We start from the raw sequence: 11,022 nt of genomic DNA on the forward strand, positions 1-11,022 counted from the left end.
AGCCAGAGTTAGCATTAGCAGGACTTTGAAGCAAGCTTGCCAAGCAGAAGAGAACCTTTTTCTAAATCCTGGATACATAGACAATAAGCTCTTCTGTCTAAACACTGGAATCAGCATCATGCCGAAATCAGTATCTTACCTTTGACACCGTTTTTTGGGTTTAAAAACCTCCTCTATAAAATTAGTAGGTTTAATGTTAAAGTCATGCCCAGGGCTAACACAAAGCAACAGTTCTCAATTTAAACTAATACAATGTAATCTAATCTGCTCATGGGTAACAGACTGAAAACTGATGTTCTGAGTTGCACAGGCTACACTGCAGATAAAAAACTGTTGCTTAATTGCTGGTTCATTATTTAGCATTAGTTCATTATTTAGCATCAGTACATAATTTTAGAGCATTGAATCTCCATTTGTGATCTGCTGCCCACTGGCAACACACAGACCTGTGACGATGGCCAAAACTACACTCAAGATCTGCAGCATTTCCAGAGTCTGGAGGGGTTACAGTGCTAGAGAGCTCACAGGAAATTGAAAGGGATGATGGCTTTTCCTAACAAATTCATACACTGTTGTACATGATGCAAAAAGCTCAAAAGGGATAAAAGAGCAAATGTCAGTGTTTGCTTTAGGGACAATATGCATAATTCAGAAATCTGGGATGTTAGAAAATGTACATAGCATGGAGAATGTTACACGTGCTCGCAGTAATTTACTACAAAGAACAGAGCACCATCTGAAAATATGGTTTACAGCAATAACTAAGAGGCTTAGTTATTAGAATTAGAATACAAACAGCTTTTGGGCATTCAACTCCTTGTGTTTGTTGGTGCAAGTCAGGCATCATGCAAGTATAAGAGAAGTCCTCTTCTAATTTAAAAGAAAATAATAACTATTTTAATTACGTGACCATTCTAAAAAGGCTCTGAAGTGCAAAAGCAATCATCAGCACAATAAAATAGCCATTAAATGCTTTTTAGTCACAGGATTTGTTACAATAATTCTTGAAGCTCCCAGCAGTTTCATAACAAAGTAGTCACATCTGCAGTTTCACAGAAATTACCATGTCTGTGCCAACATTTCATCTTATGAATGTTTGCAGGCTCCAATTTCCATGTTTAGAAGAGGAATGAAACAAGGCAACTACTTAAATTTTTCTACCTCTCTGGCTTGCTATTCTGAGAGTTAAGGAGCAGAGGCTTCAGTCAGGGTAATGGAATGGTGGCAGCGATCTCCACTGGTGAGGGAGGCTCTGCTCCTGAAGGAGGCAGCTTCAGCCAAGCCCCAGTCTGCTAATGTACACTGTTACTGATACTGAAAATGAGGGAACAGATGCTGTTGGAGTATCAAATGGAAGGCATTCTGCAAAAGAAAATAAACAAACCTAGCCATACTCAACCAGTCAAAGTAACAGGAAGGAAGCAGCAAGTCTCCGTTCCTAAAAGTAAAAAGGACTCTGCAGAACCACCGGAAAAAGATGCACTGCCTGATGAAAAAAATTAATTCCCTTTTCCAGAATCTCTGGATGATGCTAAGAAAAAACATATTAAGCACACTTTATTTACCTTCATTAAAACACAAAACCAAACAACCAACCAATCAAAAAAGACTAACCCCTAACAGGCAAGTGTAATTCAGTGAACTGACAGTAAATTCAAAGGTGGTATCACATATCCAAGAATGCTTCAAATAACATCTCTGGTAAAACAAGTACTCTCTTAGGGAGGCTGAATCAAGAAGCCTAGCTTGCTTCTAAGTGTCCTGACCAAAATATTACGACCCAAATCTTGCAAGAGTGGAGAAAAATGAAACCTCAAGCCCATATGGATTCTCACTGCCATTAGCAGGCCTGCAACAGTCTGCTTTCCTTACGATTTTATGGGAGTATTTGCCTGTCAAAGTTTTGGTCAATTCCAAGACAGCAAGCATGAGCTGCAAAATGAAACATGGAACATCCAGGGAGATCCAGCAGCCCGCCTTTTGAGTAAGTAGCTAATCAACAGCTGATTGTAAGAACAGGTCGCCAGAGTGTCTGTGTGGGAAAGCTTCTGCTGTTTGCGTTGTCACCACAGCTGCACAGGACAGTTGCCAACCTACAACCCATGGACTGCTCATGACATCCCAAATTTCAGAGACCAGCTGGGGTCAGTAGGCTGTTCTACTCCCCTGAACTTCTCTCAACCAAGGAAGAAACTTCTCAAGTGCTGCTCTCCCCATCCCTTTAACATTCACTTGACAACTCTCATTGCACATGAGTGAAGTAAAGCTGTGCTCCAGGCAAGCTGGTGGGAGGCAGGAATGGGGCTACAAAACCCAAGGTAACTGTTGGTTTGGCCTTTGCGCCTTGCCAAAGGACACAAAAGCTTCCTATACCCCAGAGGAGCCTTCCCCTTATCATGTATCCATGAAGTGGTCACATCCACACAAAAATGCCTGCAATGTGTTGGCTGCTAAAAATCTCCTGCCATTGAAACAGCAGGAAGAGAAAGAAGGTAATAATTGTAATGACCTGCTTTTACAGACTGCCAAGTCATCTATTATGAAAATGGTTATTATTTATAGCAACTGAGAGATAAAATTCAGAACAAATACCCTCACTGTGCAAAATTCTGAGCTTTTTTCCCCCCAATGGCTTTGGTTATTCGACAACATCCAGAAGAGCTCTTTACCAAATGCTAGCCTTTGTATTTTCTACCATACTCTAAGATACCATTAGAGGCTCATATCACTGGTGTTATGGATAGAACATGGTTTCCCAGTGAAGGGGAGTAGCAACTATCTAGAGGGAAAAAGGAAATGTTTGTCTCAGGGTAGAAACCACAAGAAATGCTATTTTCTGGAGTGTGGAATTAGGGGGAAAAAAGATACAACCTCATCTTGAAAGTGATGTGTACACTGGTGCAAATGAAGTCATCTCCTAAATTTATCTAAGCCACTCTCACTAAGAGGTGAAATCAGAAGGGAATTAAGCTAAGAGGGGAAATAAGAACGGAATTAAACAACAGATGAAACAGTAACTTAAACAGTATGCTATAGTTTCAATAATGAAGGGAGCTGTGCACAAACCTCATATTAGTAAATGCAAATGGTCCTGTTCAGTCATTAAGAATGTGAAAGTTTCAATTCTCTACTTCTAACAAAGTCAGAAACAATACAGGTAGGTTGTTAAAAAAAAAATTAAATAAATGAAGGTAAACAAAACATCCTAAATTATATCTCCTCAATAAAACACTAATTTAGAGAAGTTTTTCAGTTTAAATTCAGTCACAATTTTAGACCATATTTTCTCACAAGCCAGACTTAATTTGTCTTTTGACTATTTTTTGCAATGAGTTCACAGGCTGATGTAGTCCCACAGTGCAAATACTCTGTCAATTGCTTCAGAGTGACATGAGAAACATAACTTAAACCTTGTGCACTATAAAAAAAAATCTAAACTGCTTACTTATTTTTAACAAATAACTAATTTTTTTTTAAAGAACAATTTCCTTCAAGCATCTTCTTTGTTCCTTTGCATCAATAGCCCCCACTGTCCCGTGTCTACTCTTCCTTTGCCATTTATTTAAATAATTTTGTATTCAACTGACTTAATTTTACAGACTAGTGCTATTCTTAGGCCAATCTTCAACATCTAATTCTTAATAGCTTAATTTAATAATCTAATTCTTAATAGCGTCTTAAATTCTTAATGTGAGTTATCTTTACCTGTAACATTTGTATTCCTCACATTTGAATAAAGACATCTCCAGACATACAGAACCCATGGAATCTAGGGACATGGGGATTTCCAGGTATAATTGTGATTTCAGTAAACATGCATTTCAAGAAGTAACAATTGTTTATCATATAATATTCTGAGCTGGAAGGGACCCACAAAGATTGAGTCCAATGTCACAGAGTCACTTTGCTGCACTAGCAACACAAGATGGATCATTACCTGAAGAAACACCTGGAGCTGTAAATACAATGTATTCTCTAAATTGAAAATATTCTATTCACGCAACATATACAGAACAAAGGAGTGAATATCTGAGAGGACTTTTAACCTTAACTTCTCACATTGGGTTCACTGATGAAAATGTGCATCATTGCCAAAGCACATGTACCTCAAAGATCTTTGTGCTCTTGCTACATCTCTACTTGCACTGTTAAAGGGCTCCTTTCATTGCTTTATCCTCCTTTAGGTTTACATTTGATTTCACCAACTCCTGCAATACTAATTCAAATCTAAGAGTCTGTCTACACAGGGCTACTCACCAGAATACCCATTCCAAATATCCAGGCATATACATTTCCAGTTCACAGTCTGGTTGCATAAGGGCCATGCATGTTTGGAAAATAAGCTTGGTATGCTAATGTTTGTGAATTTCCATATGTAGATTAGCCCTCAATTTCACAATTAAATTAATCCATCTCCCACATCTCTCGGGGTCACACAGGAATGAGACACAGCATTTGATAACTGCCTACTTACAAATAGAACTGTATTTTGCAAGATTCTTTCTGCATTTGTTGTTTTTTACAAGTACTGTATAATGAAGATGAAAGGAAATATTAGGCAGAGATAAAATTCTTTGCACTTTTTGAAATGGAAAAATGTAAGTCCACTGGACTTGCCCACTAAAATATCCAGTGATTTTTAATTTTTTTTTTCATCCAGAGCAGTGCTCAATCATTTATCTGCCAACAATTGTGTTTGGTTTGTATTAAACATTGTGGTTACAACTACGGAATGTATTTCAGGGCATTATATGCAGTGCTGGTTTCCTGTCCTCCCAACTGCCAACCTCTTCCCTATTGACAAGAGCCTAAGCTGCAAAGGGTCTCACTGATTAAATAAAGTTCTGCAAGGGTATGGAAATCATTCATATGAGATATTTTGCATATTTAATTACATCAAGGACTTCATGACCTTTGTCAACTGCAGGTTTCAAAGAGCCTGCAGCAAGTGAACCAAGAGCCTTGGAACACACAGCTTCCAAACAGAGACTCCTTTGGAACCTGTTATGTTATACAGCTTACACCATTCATTTCCTTGATTTCCAAGCAGTTCTGGAAACAAAGTCATTCAGAACCGATAGGTGCGGATCACAGGTTCACCAGGATAAATTAAATGTTTTCCTCTGATGTAGAGTGCTTCAATTCACACTCACTCGTAGAAAAAAACCGAATTGCTCCATAGCAAATAATGCAACTGAACAGAAACAAACATATCTACGCACCCCAAAAGCAGTTTCTAATCCACTATTAAATTTCTTCAGTGCAAAAACTTCTTGTAAAGTCAAGGACATCCAATTGTCCTTCAGACATACAATTTCAGACTTGACTACAGTGACATCTTATGCTGTCAGTGTCTGCTAGGAACTCTATCTTCCATCAACTTCTTTAAGGAACATTCTTATCTTGCACAAAACTGCTGCCTTCAGAGTACTGGGTGCTCATTAGCACTTTTAATGAAACCTGATCTGTAGATAATCAAGGGGCAGAACAATTCTAGCAATACACAGAGTACAACATTCAAACGATTTTTAAAAAGCAGTGTAATTAAGAGTAGCTGTGTCATAGCTTACACAGTTTGAGGAAGCAGCGTATCCACACAGACATCAATTTAGATGGTGACATGGTAGCTGTGGGTGTGGCAGTGGGCAAAACTAGCAAGGAGCAGGCTCAGCACACTGCACTGATTGGTAACTTCTGATTGAATCTTTCAAAACCTGCCCAAAACTCTGGCCCATCTGGAGGTAGCAAGTTTGCACACACAGGATTACAAAGACGGTCATCATCCTAAACAAATGCATGAACATAAAATATATTACACCTAGTTTTCACTTTTGCTGGCACTCACTGCTGTTTGAGCCCGGCCTCACATATTTAATTCTTTTCTAAAAGATGGTGTAAGTAGCTTTATTATATACTGCAATAACAAAAGGTATTTATCTGATTATAGATAAGGGAGGTCACAATCTCCCTGTAATTTAAGCAAGTTGCTTATACCTGAAGGGTGAGTTTGTGTCAAAAATGAGTTCCTGTTAAGCACACACAGTTGTGTTCACAGGACAGAATTGCTTTAAAAATACAGAAAGTTGCACTGTCTAGCTATTATACCCATACACACAGAAGTAAAACACAGAATGAAACTAAATATGATACTGAATCACAAAACAAACAAGAAATAAAATTTTTATGTGAGAGATCCAACTCCTAAAAATACTAAATATTTTTGGCAGCTACTCATGACCTTAAACCAGCGTTACCAGACTGATACTTTCTATTACATCCATCTCCTAGAGCGGCAAACAAGGATTTGAGCCCTACTGAAACAAGTTCAGAAAGGCTGCTCCTGCCACAAAGAGGGTAGGAGTCAGATTACATGCAGCAGGTCATTAAACAAGGAAGGACTAAGTAAAAAAACATATAAACCAGTAACAGATGACTTCCTGGCATTCTATTTGGTCACAGATCCAGACTCTTACAACACAGGAGCTTGAATCTGATTTCTAAGATGTGAATTATTACCATACTAACTCTTTAACATGTTGCTCACAATCACAGGACAGTCTGGTCATGAAAAGCACATGAGCTGCATCATGAGATTAAAAAAAAATAAATACTGCATCCTTCCAGAGATATTCAAAACCCTTGCCTTTCTTTACTATCATAGCTTGCTCTCTATGTGATAGCGTGGATACATACAGCACACACATACTCTGCATCTCTTCTGGCCTTATTCTGCTTAAGATGCTTTAGTGCTAATCAGTCCTTCAGTTCTTAAATTTCATTTGCATGTTCTCTTTGCAAGGAAGCCTCAAATATTCTCTAAAGTAGAAACACATTACCTCTGAAATTTTGAGATAAACTAACTAAGCATCAGTTTAAACCAAGAAGCCAGGCCCTGTTGTAGAGGTTGAATCTTGGGTCACATCAGTCACACGTTGCTGTGGCCTACACAGGGTAAGCATGGAACTGAAAAAGAAGTGGGAGAACAAAATTCTCAGTTATGGGATTCTGTCATGTACATTCTGAAAAGCTACAAGTCAGAAAGGCTCTTCTAGTCTCCACTGCCTCTTCTGCCTTTAGACTCAACATTCCACAGGAGAGTGATTTGGTTAAGCAACTAACAACAAACCAAACCTAACAAAACTCACTGTCTTTCAGAAAGGGTTGGCTTGTAGACAATTGCAAGGGAAAGCCAAGCAAGTAAAATTCTTCAGTGCAGTTGGTTAGGCAAATTTACTCATTTTATTCGTGAAATAGAAATTTCCTGACTGTATATTACTTCACTCCCTTTGTTGAACAAACTTCCCTGTCTCATGTCTTCTGTTGACAAGCCCAAACCAGAGCTGCAAGGCTGATCTTCTCAGACAGAGGCAGAAAGAACAGAAAGAACAGATAGTTGTTTGGTGGGTTTGTTTTTTTTTGTTTTTTTTTTACTGTGCTTCAAATCAGTGTAATTGCTCCTGCTGCAGCAACATCTGCCTTTCCACATACTGAGAAAGCACATACTGGAAAGAATCCTGGTACATAATGGAACTCTGAGATTCAGAAAACAAAAGAAATGCTTGTAAAAACTTATCTGATCTTTCCCCTACCCCACGCTTTTTAAAAAAAGCACAAACCGTGTAACAGAAAAAGCAACATAACAGAAAACAGGTCTTTCATTTCAAACCAGTTTAGGTTCTTAAAACCTGTATGTGTTTACTTGCCCTTTGTGCTTTGTACTTAATCAATATTAATACCAAAAGATTCATGCTATAATTGTTCAGATTTGCATTCTTTTTGTGCATTCTGCCATTTATCACACTAAATTGTTACTAAATTGATGGTTTTGCTATTTAAAGGCTCTTTGTTCTAGTTTTGCATGCATGACATCCAGTTGGCAACTCTTTCTGCAGTGGAGTGACAAACATTTTAAAGCTTTTAAACTGCAATACTGCTAAATAAGAAGTAAAAAAACCTAAGAAACCAACAACACAACCCTACAAAGAATAATGCCTATTCATTTATAACAAAAGGAATAAAGCAATCAAATGTGATGTGCTTACCTTTCTGCATATACCTACTGAGAACATTTGGACTCATCATATGAAAATGTAAAGTAAGAGTTCTCAGGTCCATTTTATCCACATTCAAGTCAACTGGCTAAATTTTCTCTATCAATGAGCCCCTGAACTATCCTTGGCTTCAGATGTACTACACTAACTCAAATATATCAATGAGAACATTGGCAAAAATCACTACATTCTGCTACTCCAAAGGAGCAAACTGGAAGTAGAGCAAGCAGTGAGAAAATTTGCTTCAGCTATCCCACACAGTAAAATTCAGCACTCTTGTCATGTACCACACAACTTGTGTTGAAATCAATGTGAGCTGTGGGTCTGAGATTTGAACCTGATCCATGAACTACACAATTTACACAACAAGGAAGTTATCGTCTCAAACTGACTAACAAAACATTGTGATGAAATAAAAAAATTGCTTCCTCAGTATATACAACATTTTGGAAGTAAAGAAAAAAGAAGAGGGTAATGCAACCACATTTCTTCTAAATCCGTGATTTGCTGCTCTGACACAAGCACGGAACCTGACCACCAGCCGTAAATCGTTGCCAATCAGGCGGCAGCCAGCGGAGCTGGATCTGAACCTCGGCAACTTTGCCAATAACGCTACAATACAAAAGGCTTAACCTACTAAATTTGTTTTTCCTTTCTCGCTTAACGTAACAACCGCAGTCTCACCAAAACGTAATTGCATAATAAGATAATCATATGTAAAGTTTGAAGGAAAAAAATTGCCTTAATTTCAAATAAGCTCACAGTGAATGCAGTTTCGTTCCACCCATAACTCTACGAAAATCCAGCGGCACAGGTCTCCAAGGTTCCCAGCACTTTACACCGGCAGTTATCTTACTCCCAGCACTGCCATCTAGGAGAGAGCGCCGGCGTACCGCGGGCCGTCTGGAACATCAGCAGCTCGCATGCAGCAGCATTCCCGGAAAGCATCGCAAAGCTGTTGCTACTGTTAAAATTTTAACTGCAGCCGGTAGTTAACTACAGGCCGTGCCGGTTCGAAAGCAGCCTCCCCCAAATTCCCCCCAACACAGCGAGGTCAGCTAGGCGCACACACCGACATCTGCTCCGCGTATCTCGGCGTTCTGTGGCGGGGGAAAACGGGGGGAAAGCCCAGCCTTGTGCGCGCCGCCGCCGTGCCCGGGCCCTGCGTGCGCCCCGGGGCTGCCAGCGGCGCCGGAGGAGCCGGGCTGCGGCCGCCTCAGCGCTCCGCGCCGGTTCGCGGGCGGCTACGCGGACACCGCGGGAGCGGCAAGGCACCGCCGGCTGCTGCCCCCGGCCCCCAGCCCCTCGTTCGGCAGCCCCACCGCGCACCGGCCGGGCTGATGCCACTCGCCCACCTCCGAGCCCCGTCCTTCTCCCGGGGACTGGGCTGCCGCTGTTTCATCTCCCTGCGTGCAGCAGGACAAAACGGGAAACGGCTGCAGGAAAAGCCAAGCAAGGGACGTGCCTTGCCCGCCGGCCGGAGGCGCAGCCCCCAGCGTGCAGCCGCCCCCCGCAGCCCCGGGAGCGGCCGCCGCAGCACGGCACAGCCTCGCCTTACCTCCCCGCCCCGGCTCCGGGGATGCGCCGCAGCTGCTGCCGTGTCCGCCCCCACCTGCGCCGTCCCTCCCAGCCCGGCGCTCAGGTGCGGAGAGAGCACAAAGGCAGCGCTGCGGCGCGCTGGGGGCAGCGGGCTCTCCCCCACCGAGCCCCCGGCCCCGCTGCCCCGGAGCCCCGCACCCGCCGCCGGCTTCCCCTCCCCTGCCGGCACCGAGCGCCAGCCCACCTCAGCCCGCTGCGGGTGCCCCCCCCATCCCCCCCCCCGCCCGAAACCGTGCAACTTGCCCCTCGAAAGCCCCCTCGCCAATCCCCCGTGCTGAGCTTGGTACCGGCACTACGGAGCGCCCCGCAGCCTGAGGAAGTTCCCCGGTCCTGCGGAGAGCTGAGGGGGACACACCCCCCCACGTCCCCCCCACCACTGACACCCCTCGGGCTCGCCCCGCTCCGCTGCGCCGACAGACACGTACGGGCAGCCCCCACAACGCCGGGGGTGCGGACCCAGCGCCCGGTGCTCGCCAGACAGGGCGGCCGCTGCCCCCAGCCCCGTCGCCGCTGGATGCGTGTGTGTGCAGCGGGGGGGACAGGTGACGAGTGGCAGGAAAGAACCGCTTCCCCCCGGCGGGAAGGTCTGTGGTGCACCGCCGCTCCCGCCTGCCCCCCACCCCGTCTCTGCAGATGCCCCCGGGAAGGGCTGCGAGGCTGGCAGCCGACAACAGCCGCCCCCTCCCCCGGGAAAGCTGTTCTGCCTGCTTCTCCCTCGCTCGCCTTCTTTTCAGCTCGGCCGCTTGACTGACAGGGAGCCTTCCAGCGGCCGCCCACGCGCGCTCCCGTTTCCCCTCAGTCGGAGAGGGAGATGGCGAAGGAGAAAGCATGAATGAAACAGCCAGGCAGCGGGCGGGAGCAGCCGGCCCGGGCCCTGGGAGCGCTGGGGCCGCTGCCGCAGGCATGCGTGGGGCGGCGGGGCCGCGGGCGCTGTGGGCAGCCCCCCGCCCGGGCCCCGCTGTGGGCAGCCCCCCGCCCGGGCCCCGCTGTGGGCAGCCCCCCGCCCGGGCCCCGCTGTGGGCAGCCCCCCGCCCGGGCCCCGCTGTGGGCAGCCCCCCGCCCGGGCCCCGCTGTGGGCAGCCCCCCGCCCGGGCCCCGCTGTGGGCAGCCCCCCGCCCGGGCCCCGCTGTGGGCTCCTCAGGGAGGGGAGCCGGCGGTCGCTGACTGCCAGCGGCACCCCCGGCATCTCTGCTCAGAGGGGGCTGAGAGGCCGCTTGAAGACACTGCCGTGCTTCTGCTGGGTTTGTTCCCAGAGGGCGGAAGGTGGAAGGTTGATGCCTTCACAAGCCAGAGACACGACTGTGGCCTTAGAGATGCCACAGCAACTGGTTGGTTCCTTATCTATAAACCCACTTTGCTCCACCAAAAGCAA

General features: G+C 44.9%; 1 protein-coding gene across 6 annotated transcripts in view; it reads right to left on the reverse strand.

Annotated features, from left to right (window-relative positions):
• Positions 1–9,577, reverse strand: part of PTPN5 (protein tyrosine phosphatase non-receptor type 5) — a 76,226-nt gene extending 66,649 nt beyond the window's left edge. For 3 of the 6 annotated variants that reach the window (XM_088058056.1, XM_088058048.1, XM_088058054.1), the window contains exon 1: positions 9,407–9,577. The gene's annotated coding sequence lies outside the window, so the exon portion shown is untranslated. Of the gene's footprint in view, positions 1–6,836; positions 6,964–8,813; positions 8,928–9,380 lie in introns of those variants that run through there. The other 3 variants (XM_088058049.1, XM_088058050.1, XM_088058052.1) reach the window with 3 other exon arrangements.
• Between the last annotated feature and the right edge of the window lie 1,445 nt (positions 9,578–11,022).

This window comes from Pseudopodoces humilis, chromosome 7 (assembly GCF_049639895.1).
Source record: "Pseudopodoces humilis isolate 2021_Gansu_Grassland_sample_001 chromosome 7, ASM4963989v1, whole genome shotgun sequence".
NCBI lineage: Eukaryota > Metazoa > Chordata > Aves > Passeriformes > Paridae > Pseudopodoces > Pseudopodoces humilis.